Source organism: Pangasianodon hypophthalmus, chromosome 15 (genome assembly GCF_027358585.1).
Source record: "Pangasianodon hypophthalmus isolate fPanHyp1 chromosome 15, fPanHyp1.pri, whole genome shotgun sequence".
Classification (NCBI taxonomy): Eukaryota; Metazoa; Chordata; class Actinopteri; order Siluriformes; family Pangasiidae; genus Pangasianodon; species Pangasianodon hypophthalmus.
The window spans coordinates 10,461,747-10,476,395 of record NC_069724.1 but is presented as its reverse complement, the minus strand read 5'-3'; the positions used below and the strand labels follow the sequence as shown (position 1 = coordinate 10,476,395).

Below are 14,649 nucleotides of genomic sequence, written 5' to 3'. Positions count from 1 at the left end.
TTATAAATTTACTTTGACTAACCTTGAGCTACAGCATTCTAACAAATAAATACTGTTGTTTTTCCTGCTAGTGAACTAATTCACTAGTTTGCCTCATTTCCAGTCCACGCACAGTTCTGAGTTTCTGTTCTCATATGGCTTCTGAGGAGTGCCTCAAGGTTCAATTTTTTCACCTTTGTTATTGAAACTACATGCTGTCACTGAGCTTAATCACACACAACAAAAACATGCAAAAACAGCTAGAAAAGTGCATTGTAGCTCCATAGACAACACATCAAACTATACTCCCACAGACTCACTGTGTAAAAGCATAAAGCCTATTGAAGATTAGATGCAGAAACCTTCCAAAAAGACAAAATGGCCATGATTTTATTTGTGACTAAAAATCCTTGAGGTGACTGATCACATCAAAAACCAAATTCAAAATCTAGAAGTTCAGACTGATTCAAATATTAACCTTAGCACCAATAAAGCAACAAAATTAACCTGCAATCTTTACAATAAAGTAAAATATACAAGCTGTAAACACAGCAGAACTTCTCAGATCCCAGATCATAAATTCAGGCGGCTTTAAACTATTACTGAAAGCATTTCTGTTTAAAGCCCTACACACTTCATTTTAATCATTCTTTTTTTCTCTCTAGCGCTATACACCAATCAGCCTTAACATTAAAACCACTGACAGGTGACATTGTTTATCTCATCACAATGGCACCTGTCTAGGGGTGGGATATGTTAGGCAGCAAGTGAACAGTCAGTTCTCAAAGTTGATGTGTTGGAAGCAGGAAAAATGGGCAAGCGTAAGGATCTGAGTGACTTTAACAAGGGCCAAATTGTGATGGCTAGACGACTGGCTCAGAGCATCTCCAGAATCACAGGTCTTGTGGGGTGTTCCCAGTATGCAGTGGTTAGTACCTACCAAAAGTGGTCAGAACACAGTGCACTTGCTGCATATGGGTTGCGTAGTTGCAAACTGGTCAGAGTGCCCATGCTGACCCCAGTCCACTGCAGAAAGTGCCTACAATGGCCATGTGAGCATCAGAACTGGACCATGGAGCAATGGAAGAAGGTGGCTTGGTCTGATGAATCACGTTTTCTTTTACATTTATCTGGGGAAGAGATGGCACCAGGATGCACTATGGGAAGAAGGCAAGCTGGCATAGGCGGTGTGATGCTCTGGGCAATGTTCTGCTGGGAAACCTTTGGGTCCTGGCATTCATGTGGATGTTACTTTGAGATGTACCAACTACCTAAACATTGTTGCAGACCATGTACACCCCTTCATGGCAGTGGCCTCTCTAGCAGGATAGTGCACCCTGCCACACTGCAAAAGTTGTTCAGGAATGGTTTGAGGAACATGGAAAAGAGTTCAAGGTGTTGACTTGGCCTCCAGATTCCCCAGATCTCAATCCCATCATGCATCTGTGGGATGTGCTGGACAAACAAGTCCAATCCATGGAGGCCCCACCTCGCAACTTACAGGACTTAAAGGATTGGCTGCTAACATCTTGGTGCCAGATTCCACAGCACACCTTCAGAGGTCTTGTGGAGTCCATGCCTTGACGGATCAGAGCTGTTTTGGCGGCACAAGGGGGACCTGCACAATATTAGGCAGGTGGTTTTAATGTTGTGGCTGATTGGTGTATGTAATATTCATTTATTTAGGAATAATATGTGTGCCTCTAGGATTTGAATTTTTAGAAAAATGAAGTTTCATGTTTTGAAATCTCGTGACTTTGAACATAATGTGAATATACCATAAATTTGTGTTGAAGGTTTTAATCTTATATTTTTAAATGGTGCACAGAATTAAATGTGGAATAAAATGAAAATGAGCTACTGATTTTTTTTAAATAACTAGTTCCAGTTGCAATGAGGTGAATGTTACAGCAATGTGTCATGCAATAAGTTAAAGTAAAAACTGCTCAGCATGCAGACATGAGAAATGTGAACCTTTGTTCCAGAGTGACTGGTTATTCTATGACTGAAATACGCACACACACACACACACACACACACACACACACACACACACCCCTACATTTCTTGGGGAGGGTCTCAGTGGTGTGGTGAGACGACCTGCCAGCTGCTGTGGTTTCTTTTAACACCATCATTATCCTCAGAGCTTTCTTTTCTTCTTTCCACACTCATTGTTTTCCATTGTCTTTTATCTAAGTTTCAAATTTATGGATCACAAAATCCATACCAGAAATAATAAAAAAAAAAAAAACCAGAATGGTCCAGAATGAATGAGTTTTTGGTGATGTAGTGCACTAGGGTTTGCGTATAGTGGTGTAATTAGACCCCACATATTTACTAAAGAAGTTTGGTGGTTTGGGACGCAGCCAGAGGGAGTGACCTGCTATCACTGTAACGGAGCATCGCTGTGGCTTTACTAAAGACTTAGCTCACCAGCTAACTAGGTCAACCCTGATCATACTGTTTTGAGAAACTATATAGTGCAGTAGTATGTGGTGTGTGTGTGTGTGTGTAGATAATGTGTGCAGGAAACAGTATCATAGCAAGTGTGTTATTATCAAAGATGTTTTTGTCATTATTCATAACATCTTCTTTAAAACTCTTTTTCATTAGAATTAAAAAAATGTATACTGGTTTATTTGTAATGTCATTATTCTGCTACTCTGCTGTAAAACAATTTTTTTTGTAATGTATAAATGTCTGGAATGGCTACAGTGTCCCTGTCTGAAATTTGCTTCTTTAGTTTTTCACTGGAGCTACGATGTAGCTTATAGCCGCCAGTATAGCATGGTGCACTAAATGTGCGCATGTAAATCATCACACAGTCGCTTCAAATAACATTTTGTTCATAAAATATTGAAAGATCTACAAATCTGACTTTTATTATCATCCAAATCACTTCTAATGTACAAACTCCACCTGTTAGTACAACATTGTTATTAATGCAAGCAATAATTAAAATTAACCATTAAACCCAAGTTAACAAAGAATCTTCCTTTCGATTCCCTTGTCTGGACTCTCAGTAATGGAAACTTGACTCTATGTTCCTTGCATGTTCTTGAGCAGAACATTTTGGAGAACCGAGCTCTGCGTCTTCTCCACTGCTGTCTGTTTAAAACAGATCCTCTGAGAAAGAAGACGTTGAATCAACATCATTTCTGCTTTCACAAGCACCAGTGTGAAGAAAAAAACAGGCAGATCCGAAGATCTTTGCTGGAGGTTACTCCATGCCATGTGTGTAATAGGATAGCGAGCTTCAGGGAGGGAGTGTGGAGGAACAAAAAAAAAGGAACAAGGCCCTCTTCATAGCCTTGAGGAGCACAAAATGGTGGACAGATGAATGTTAGCAGTGCTGAAATGGACTCACTCTGAAGCGGAACAGGCTGAGGGTCACCTCCACTCCTTTTATACAGATCTGTTTAAGCAGTGTTCCTGTCAGGAGAAAGCGGTGTGTGTGGAGGTGGGAATAATTCTGAGCAGATAAAACAAATCACATCCACCAGGAAGAAATAAGGACAGCTACCTTATGAAGGTTTTTGGACAAATCTGAAAGCTCACTTGTTTCCAGTGTTCACTGGACGAGAGCACCATTAATGTTTTACCACAGATAGTGTGATAATACGGTTAAAAACTGTTGTGTTCTGACTTCATAGCTACATCACTTCCTCCAGCACATTTCCTGGTGGAGTTGTTGGATTTCTTTCTCACACTGCAGCGAATGGTTTTTGCTTGATGCTAAATCACTTTAAAAATATAAAGAACGTTTTTTTGTCAGTTGATGAATGAATGAATGGATGGGTGGGTTAATGATTCTGTAAAGTTAATTACATTATTACAACGTGTATCACAGTCTGGTTGAATTCTGAGTGGTTGTGAGGTGTGCATTATTTTTTGTATAACAGCACAGCTCAGACATGCTCAGCTATAACATGAATGATAAGTTTATATTAATGCGCTTATTCTAATACATTATTGTTTTTATAGTAACAGCTCATTCACAGGGACGTGTATGGCAGACATGCCATATAATCTAAGACTAATAATAATAAAAAAAAAAAAATTAAATGTGTTGTTGGAGTCTCAGGTATGCTTTGCAAAGTGTCCCAGCATAGGAAAGTCTTCAGGACAGAGTTTGCGCTTTCCGGGTTCTCTGTAAAATTACAAGCTGCATTTTGAGAGAGAGAGAGAGAGAGAGAGAGAGATGCTGGCAAGGGAACAACTGCTTATCACAGACATCATTTAAATGATAACAGGAACGGACTTGTTTTTTTGAGTTAATAAATTATCATTGTAACGGTTGTGGTATAAGCAGAATAACACACTCCAGACTGTGCGGTTATACAAAAATAATTCACCTCAGGATGGTAACAGCACGACGTGAAGCATCATACCACCCCAGTGTGGATTATTTTCAAATAACCGTATGGTATCGAGTATGTTATTCCCTGAAGTTGATTATTTTAAGTGACAGCATATCCCCAAGTGTTTTATTCTTCTTTTCTCTGTTATTGTTACATTTACTGTTGTGGAAAATCCACAAAACAAGTTTGTTCCTGTTCTTACTTGTGTTACAGCAGCCATAAAAAGTCATTCACTCACCAGCTTCTCTTTTTTCTCTCTCTCAAATTTAATAAGACAAAAAAAATGCAGCTTGTCATATTACTGAGAAACTCCTCTCTCCTGAAGACTTTTGAAAAATCGACAATTACAGCTTTGATGGTTACAAAGTTCTGACACTGGAGACTCCTTCCATAAAGGTTAAACAGACATCTCACAGTGTCGCTGGAGTTACTGGGGTTAATGAGCATGATTTACACCAGTGAAAAGAAAGCACACTCCAGGTGCCTGAGGTCACAAAGCCGGGAAAGTTAAACAGGAAGTGTTTTTCCACTGAGATGATTCTTTCAGGAAACTTGGCAAGAGGACGTCATCAAAACACAAAACACTCCCATCAAATTAACGCCACTCCTCAGCCCCTTTTGAATCTCAGAGAGAAATGTGTATTTTTATTAGCAGACGTAGAACTGATGCCTTCTTTTATTTGTTTATTTATTTATTTATTTTTGCATGCATGTCTGTGTGTGTTGGTGCTTCATTCAGATGTTGTAACTGGTTAATGGTTGACCCAGTTCAGGTCTGCTGCCATCTGCTCTGAAAGGGATTTGCTGGGGGAAGCAGAAGATTACAGCAGATACAGCAGGAGGGCCAGAACACTGGCTTACAAATATTAGAAGATCTTGAATGATTTGTAGACATTCAGGCCATTGGTTTTGCTTGATACACTATAAATAACGATTCTTTTCTGGTCATTTCCTGCTTTGATTCATCAAGCGCTTTTAACAAAGGTGTATTTGACTATATACTTTATCTGAAATATAAATGGTGTTATCATATTCATGAAGAAGGAGAGGAAGGAGAAAGAAAAAGCTCTGACTTGATTAATCCCAGTATTTAAGGCTCTGACCCTTGGTTGGTCCCATTGTTTAGGTTACTTAGTCTTGGTTAGTTACAGTCTTTAGAGCTCTGACTCTTAGCTGGTCCCTGTCTTTAGAGGTCTGGCTCTTTGTTAGTCCCAGTGTTTAGAGTGTTGATTAACCCCAGACTTTAGGCTTAACCTTATGGTACCACCTTCAAAAAATTTCGTAACCATAAATTTTATATAGATGTTATGATCTATAAGAATATAAGTGAGCAGTGGTGTGCATATGAAGAAGTCAGTGGCTCTGTCTGACAGGATCCTGGCCTCTGATGATGCAAAGGCCTCAATTTGCATGGGTAAATCACACCATGCAAAATATGTGTGGTTGTTACTGGCAGCCACGTGCAGTATACACTGAACCTAGGTCATTTTTACATTTTTACATTTTGTAGGACAGAGTTTCAGTACACCTGGTTTAATCTTTTTTTCTGAATGCATGGGTGAAGAAAAGACATATGTAAGTGAAGGTCAATCTTAAAGGCAAATCTCAAACCTCAAAAACAGCTGTGACTGAGAATATCTATTTGTAGAAACACAACCTCAGGATGAAGAAACAAGTTCTTCCCAGTCACAAGTTCCTACAAAATTTCCACAGTTACAACCAAATGTTTAACAACGTTTAGGTGTTTTAGCACCAACGGTTCAGAGAAAGAAACTGGTGTAAAGAAATAAGGTTCTGAATTAAAGGAAGGGGTTCCCTGTGCCAGAACACAGAGACTGGAGTCTCTTGATCTGTTGAGTGAAATTTTAAATGTTTGTGACCAAACAACCAAGTATAGAGGAGGTGGTGTTATGGTGTGTGGTTATCTGCTGATAATAGTCACCAAGTCCATGCTTAGTATAGTTCTGTTGGAATGCTGTTTTATCAGGATCACAACAAAGATGAATAGGTCTTTAGTTATTCATCAATATAACAACCCAAAATTGTTGACTTGAAAGTTTCCTGCCTCCTCCATCTGTTACTTAACTGGAAGAACCACAGTTAAAATTTAAAAGACTAATAGGAACAAAAAACTGGACCTTTGAGAAGGAAACGTTTTTCTCATGGTTGGTCCATGAGAAAAACTTTTCCTTCTCAAAGGTCCAGTTTGAAAAAATTTAGGCCTACTTAAAGGAGACTGGGTCTGGGACTTCTCTTCACAAAGTTTATGAAGGTTTTAAAGTTTGGACTTTAAACAGTGTTACAGCTATTGGAATAAAAATGACCAAAGGTGACACACCTTGATAATGGAGGACATCATATAAAACAAGGTGAACTGGAATAGTCAGAAGATAGTTGCATGTTTAGTTCCTTTGACTACAAAGTATGACTAAAAAAATCACAGTTAAAAGTTCAAGAGAACAAGAACTTCCTGAGCCAAAAACACAGGACTGTGTATGTATTGTATAAGTTAACCATGTGAAGAGAAGAAACTAATTTTATTTTTATAGCATTTTTACAGTTTATAGCATTTTACATTGTTTGGGTCTAAATAGACAGGTATGGATGAGAGTCATGATCTGCCCACGTTCTAAACAGAATGGCTAGAAGTTAAGAGCAATTTTGTTTCATCAGAATTAGAGCTAGATGGATGGAATAGTCTTTTATTCTTCTCAAAGTTGATGCAGCTCAGACTTGTGCAGAAACCATATGAAAACGAAGGACATAAAGAATAATCACGTAGAATCACATCTCCTTTTTACCTGGAAGAACCATGTTCTGACTAACAAAACCAAGAATCATGAAGGTACCATCATGATCTGGTTTGCTGGCAATCCCGATGGTTTTAACCACAATGGCTCAAGTTGCTATGCCATTTCCTTACAGCTTGTTGAATAATCAGATTGTTGAATAAACCTTCGTTCTTCTCTAAGATAATAATCAAAGTTGACGCACCTCAGAGTTGTGTAAGAACCTGATAAAAAAGTATTTGAAGGACAATCATCTAGAACAAGCTGAACTGGACGAGTCAGAAGCATTCCAGTGATTTCTGCTTTAACTGAAAAAACACTGCAAACAAATGACTGGATACAAGTCCAGAACATGTTGGTAATAAATAATTTTAACTGTGAAGGATCTTTGGTTGCTATTTTTGATTTTCTACTCTCGGCACTGGTCTTTCTAATATTCTGTTTTTATTAGTGGTCACGCTTTCCTATTATTGTGTGATGTTGCATATTTAGATGAACCACGCCAGAACACGTTCTCCTTCAGCTAGTGATTATTTTCTTTAAGAAGTTCAAGAGAGTTGATCAGACGTGTTAAAGCTCACTGTGAATGTGAATCTCCATCCACATAATGTAAAACCTGTGTGCAGTAGGCAACAGAGTGGACTAAAAACCTCTGCGACTTAATCAGCTTAACCTCCACTTCGTGTTTGTACTTAACAATGTGCTGATCCATCGTGTTACGTTTCTATACAACTGCAACTTTTCTTTTTCAAATCATAATTTCATGTCCACATGTCAGTAGTGACCAGTATAAACAATCACATGTTGGAAAAAATATTTTCAGTGTCTCGTTTTTAATAAAAAAGCAGTTCATAAAAGTTAATGCTATTTATTTTTTTGTCTTATTTATATAAAAATAATATTTTGGTCATACATTCGTATTATTTCATCACTGTTTTAAATACCATCTTGGATTTTAGTCACTGTTTAATCATTTCTTTTGGTACTTTATGTAAGTGATTTTACTGTTCATCTGTTCTTATTTAAGAGCTGCCGTGAGTCAGATCTAAGTGTCAAATTTGACCTGATGTGAGGCTGTGATGGCTGGAAGAAAGAACCAATGTAGACAAACCGGTTGGTGCTCACCACATGGTAAAATTCCACATGCTTGGCACATACCACACCGGTTGGCGCTTACCACATGGCAAGAAACTAATTTTATGTTTATAGCATTTTTACAGTTTGAGCCTACATGGACAGGTATGATTATCATAATTGTAAAGCATGCAAAAAAGATTAGAAAAGAAAATGAACAAGCCCTCACTCAGCCAGTGAGTGACCAGCACTGTTTCTAGCCCTGCCCACATGCCCCAGTTTTGTTCTGGAGATAATGAGAACATGCAGGAAGATGGTTAATTTATGGAGCTGTGCCTTCTGTTGGAAAAGAAAGGTTCTGTCTAAGTCTAGCACATAAACTGCATCTTTTAATTTTGTCATTTTGGAGGAAGTTTCCCCTTTCAGAAAAGATTATAAATAGAATCTCTTAGAAAACTGGAACTGTTGACCATCCAAAGAACTGCTGAGGAACCTTCTAGTGATTTGGTGTAATGTTAATGATTAAACCATTTTAGATTTCTTTTTACAGCCATATTAGTGTATCATTACAGTTCTATCTCTCTCCATCTTGTTGCTACTCTTCCCAGTGCTGCAGATGTTTTTGAGCTCTGGAGAGAAAAAAAGGACGTTTCAGGCATGCTTTGCATTTTTAGACCCTTTCGTGGAGCCGAGCTGGCACTTTCCTCCTCTAGCCTGCAGAAGATTTATTTTTTTTTAAGAAGCGATTGTCCTTGAGAACCTGCTCAGAGACTGTGTTTGCGCTCTGTGTTTAATCCTGAGATGGGCTGAGGTTTCGTTCTGACATATAAAATGGCCAAGTCAGGCTGGCAGAAGTGAAGCGTTTCTGCTGAGCTGTGCGTTTGTAGGACACATTTTTTTGTCAGCACTTCTCCAGAGGAACATCATTCCTTATACATACCACATCATTAGCATTTGCATTAGCATCTGTCTTTTATACATGTATCGTAGCTGAATAGATTTCAGGGATATGAGGTTATAACCAATGGACTGAGATTTCACCAGAGACTTTGCGCACACACACACACACACACACACACACACACACACAGCTGACTCTTAAAATGGCTGCTGTCCTTGAATCTCGAAGGACCTGCACTGCTCTTCACTTGTCACAGCAGCAAAGATCTGGAAAATGTCTCTCTTATTAGTCATTAGCAGTTAGCTAGCATGGCACAGAGGCAGATGTTGTTCATGATTATTTTCACCTTCAAGTCCTTTGTTGTCACACACCAGAAAAACACCTTCCTTGATGCCATTTTGGAGGTAGAAGGTGGGGACATAAGATGGACAACAAAAAATGCTGTGGCTTAGCATTTCAGTTGTAGCTATCGATTTTATTGTTAGACTGAGGGGGAACCATCTACACAACATGACCATAAGTTTGTGGACACCTGACTGTCACATCCATATGTGGTTCTTCCCAAAACTGTTGGAAGCCCACAATAGTTTATGATGTCTTTGTATGTAAAATTACAATTTCCCTTCACTGGAACTAAGGGGCCCAGACCTGTTCCAGCATGACAATGCCCCTGTGCACAAAGCAAGGTCCATGAAAACATGGTTTGCCAAGGTTGGTGTGTGAATTTGATTGGCCTGCATTGAGCCCTGACCTCAACCCCACTGAACACCTTTGGGATTAACTGCCACGCTCCCCAGGCCTCCTTGCCCAACATCAGTGCCCAACCTCACTAATGCTCTTGTGGCTGAATGAACACAAATGTACAAATGTTCAACAAGCACATGGGTGTGATTTTTAGGTTTCCAGAAATTTTTGGCCATATAGTATAACCAGAAATTACTGATAGCTCTGCTATTCAGTTACTGATTAGTCAAGCTTCGTAAAAGCACGTCAACCTTTCAAAATTACTTTAGAGGTACAAAATCACACCATTTGTACATACTAGTTTGAGCTTGCTAACAATAAAACAGTAAAAAGCACAAAATAAAAGTTATACAATGTAATCTTTCCTCCTGACTCACTGAATGTAAATTATTCCATAAAAAGAGCTCTACACACTAGAAGTTTCAAAAGGAAAGAGGGGGCTTGGTCTCTGTCCCTGTCAGTCCCTGTTAAGAAGTTGTGACCTTGGCATGTCAGTCTCAGTGAAAGGGGTGTGGCTTCTGTATCTGTCAGTCTCAGTGAAGTTGGCATAGCCTTTGTACCTGTCAGTATCAGTGGTGGAGGCGTGGCCTCTGTACTTGTCAATCACAGTGAAGGAGGGGTAGACTCTGTGTCTGTCAGTCCCAGTCAAAGAGTTGTGACTTTTGTGTCTGTCAGTCCCAGTGAATGGGGCGTGGTCTCTGTGCCTGTCGGTCCCAGTGAAGGTGGCATAGCTTCTGTGCCTGCAAATCCTAGTGAATGCAGCATGGCCTCTATGTCTTAGTTCCAGTGTAAGAGACATGCCCTCTGTACCTGTCAATTTCACTGAAAGAGGCGTAGCCTCTGTGTCTGTCAGTCACAGTGAAGGGGGCATGGCCTCTAAGACAGAGAGTAGTGTGTAGTGAGTGAAACTACAGTTAGTTGATTGGATAAAGTTTTTAAATAAACTTTCAGAATAAAGTTAATGTTTCTTTGACAGAGAACACACGCATGCGCACACACACACACGCTGTTCCACACACTGTTTTTATTTTGTTCACAGCTCTACATTTCCTCTGACCTTCACTCATCACTCAGCCTTGGACCACTTGAGCACCAAGTCCTTCATTTACTGTCCTTGACTATAAGAAACGCTGCACTTCTGTTTATCAGCCGTCAAGTCAGTTTGCCTCCGAGGTCTGGAGTGTGTGAGGTTCTGAAATAAGAATGGATCAGTGTTTTGTTTCTACAGATTTCAAGGCCTTCTGTGGAATTGTATCCTTACTCCGAATCACAGCAAGGCTGCACATCACACAAAACAGAAAAATACATTTTTAAAAGAGCTGATGTGTGTGCAGTGCTTTAGTTCTTGTTAGCTTTAACAGTACTTTTATTACTTTCAGTAATTATACTAATTTGTATTTGTGCTTATGATAAAAACTGTGAAATTGTATGCTGCTCATCACTCGTACACTATTGTACTGTATTGTACTGTAGTATAGAATAATTATTCACAATCTCTCCAATTTCAGTGTAAAGACAGCGTCGCTAATCATGAGTAAAGCCTGCATAAGCTACATCTTTACCAATCATAAGGCGATAGGTCACCTTTTTGTTATATATACTTATAGTTGTATGAAAGTATGAAAGACTCTTTAGAAATAAAGTGTGACTAGTGCCCTTGTATTATTACTGATTTAGTATGTTATACCACAGTGCTGTTGAATTCTATACTCTGATTGGAAAGTGTTGATTCATTTTCTATAACAGCAGCTCTGACAGTAGCACAGCTGCAAATCACAGGTTTATATGAGGGCTGCAACAAATAATCAACAAAATCAATAAAATTTGATAATAAAAATAGTTGGCAGTGAATTTCCTCATGGACTGTGTTATGAAATATGCAATGTCACTTAATTTAGACCAAAAAAACCACATTTGGTGGAAATGGCGGAGAACGTTCCAACAGAGCAAACCTCCTCTAACGTATGGGAACACTTTACAGGACTCTGTGGTGTTGGCCTCATGGCATAGTGAGTTTTCATGTGAGTAATATTTCGATTTGTAATCATTTGTTAGTGGTCAGTGTGAGAAATAGTGGAAGCGCGATGTACCTGCTTTAACAATGCTTATTAGGTGTATTGAATTGTACTCAATAGCTACGTTTACATGCACATCAGTATTCCGATATTAATCGGAATTTGGCAATATTCTAATTAGTATTGAGTCATGTAAATGTCACAATCCAATTGCCCGATTCGAATTAAGACAATATTCTGATTCCCCAAATTCCGACTCCCACCCCTGGAGTATGCCTGTTTTAATTGGAAATTTGTTGCATGTAAACACCTTATTCAGAAAATCCACTGAAAGAGATATATGCGAATGCTCAATCTGCAAGGAATTGTGGGTGCTAATAGATGCTTAGCTGTAGGCTAGGTATTTAGGAATGGTAACTCAGGCATACTTACAACAACTATGTATACAGGAATATTCCGATGCCTGTACGCATATAAACATCGTATTCGGAATATGGCTGCAATTTGAATATAGACCTTAAAAGGAATTTGATCTGCATATAAATGTAGCCATTGACTGTATATATGAGCGGACATTCTAACAGTGGTTTAAAAGTAAAGCCAAAATGTCTCTGAGGCCTTCTAGCAGCCCATTCCCAGGTTAGTGAATGGAGAAGGAGCCAAACTTACATTTTAAATTACAGCTCCAGATATTATTTTCAGGAATAGTGTTCTGTCATTTTCACAGGTTCAGTTGACCCAACTGTTTTTCTCTAAAATAAATGTGTTTTATTGGAGTTATTTGATGATAATTAAGGGGCGTGGTTGATGAGGTGATTGACAGGTGTAGACATGTCAGTCGAGCCTCATGAACAAGCACACAGTTTTCAACATGCACCTGAAGCTCTTGACAGTTTTGTAGCAAAGCCATGGCTTGTTCTGCTGTAAACTGTTCTAACAGACCCTCAGCAGGGGGTTCTCTGCAGTAGTGTCGATAAACCCTGTTTTGTTAAATTTTCTTTGCATTTACACAATATACAGTATATATTATAATAAGTTGCCTTGAGTTCACATAAAATTCAATCCCAAAAAGAGTTGATTCACTGATTCCATGCATTGATAACTAAAAGTCAACCCCAAAGCTTTGGAGTCAATTCCACACTCCAAAAATGATTCACCCCATGCACAAACAAAATGAATTTAGCATCAGAGAGTGTGAATTGGTGAGACAGCCAGCATATATTTATTTTGCCTTTACTTGGAATTTGTCTAGTCAGAATTGAACATATGGGAGTTTGAAATGCAGATAAGACTCATAGACACACAAAAAAAAAACTGTGTAGACCCAGTAAAAAAAATGCACAGAATACCATCACCATGCTTAGATGGGGTCTTTTTTATTTGGTTGATATAAGCACTTCATAATATTCTCATGCATGGCACAGTGGATAGCATGCTCCTGCCATCTCACAGCTCCAGGGTCCTGGGTTCAATCCTGAGCTGGGTTAGTGCCTGTGAGGAGTTTCTCACATTCTCCCCATCTAACAAATGATCAGAACTGTTAGTTACAGCCCTAGTTTATATTAATGGCATCACTCTAATACATTACCATTTCTATAGTAATAGCTCATTCACAGGGACTTGTATGGGAAAGGCTCCACAAAAACTGATTAAAAGCATGTTTATTCATTGCTATGGTTTCCTGTAAGGAGATATTTATTTAACATTTATGGAAGGAGTCTCGAGTGTCAGCGCTTTGTAACAGTCATGAGTAAAGCTGTAACTTTAAGTTTTCCTACACAGGAAGGTCTTCAGGACAGGGAAGTGTTGTGGTTTTTCTTTCACAAAGCTCTATGGGTTTTTTTTTTTCGTCTTATTTATTTCAAGAGACAGAAGGGCTGGTGAGGAAAAGAGTGTTTATATGACATAGGTGATAACACACAAATTGCTGATATGACATAGGTGATAGCATACACAAATTGCTGTGGTATAAACAGATTAAAACACTTGGGGATGTGCTGTTATAGGAAAATAATCAACTTCGGGGTGGTAACAGTAACTCTGCTTCATCACACCACCCCATCACTCAGTATATTACTGTAACAGCACCACACAGAGTGTTTTATTACATACTTAATTTGAGCTTTAATACATCATTTATGAAATATGTTATTGAAGGTGCTGTAGATTTCCTATTTTCTTTGTATTTATTGCTTTACTTCAGTAAACGTGTCAGTTTTTTTTTTTTTAAGTACAGTTGTCCATTTTTTAGTGAAAATGTATTGACATGACAGAGATTGTGTGAGATTGCTATTGATTATATCTGGGTTCTGGGATAATTATGAAACCTCTTGTTGATTTTCCCCACAATGCTTTGCGTTTGCATGGCCAGCTCAGGGCTCAGCGCAGTCTTCATTGCTCCAGAAGGACCTGATGCAGTGTGACGAAGATGTGCGATGTAAATACGGAGACACGCCGGTGTTCTCCAGCTGCGGCTTTATCCCAAGGTCATGAAGAAAGAGAGTGAATCCAGACGTAATCCCTTCTCAGCAAGTGTTCCTGGAAACAAGCCGTCTTTTGTGTCAGAATATAAGACTCGTCGAGCGTGAGGAGGCTTTCAGGGCCGTTTCCATCAGTGTTGTTCATATCGATCATGATGAAGTTGAAGTTAAGATGCACCGGGGATTTAAAATAGTTGTGAGTGCTGTATTGCTATAAACTCGTGCTGAGGTGACGAGAAGGGTCACCGCAGGATGAAAGACATCTCTACACATCACCAAGTCCTTTGTTTGTTTATTAATGAATTG

At 38.9% G+C, this 14,649-nt stretch overlaps 1 protein-coding gene across 4 annotated transcripts in view; it reads left to right on the top strand.

The window, feature by feature from the left end:
* Positions 1 to 14,649, top strand: part of znf462 (zinc finger protein 462) — a 43,702-nt gene that overhangs the window by 10,204 nt on the left and 18,849 nt on the right. The window contains exon 1 of one of the 4 annotated variants that reach the window (XM_026940944.3): positions 6,529 to 14,539. The exons of the other annotated variants lie outside the window; for them this stretch is intronic. The gene's annotated coding sequence lies outside the window, so the exon portion shown is untranslated. Of the gene's footprint in view, positions 1 to 6,528; positions 14,540 to 14,649 lie in introns of those variants that run through there. 4 annotated transcript variants of the gene reach the window in all.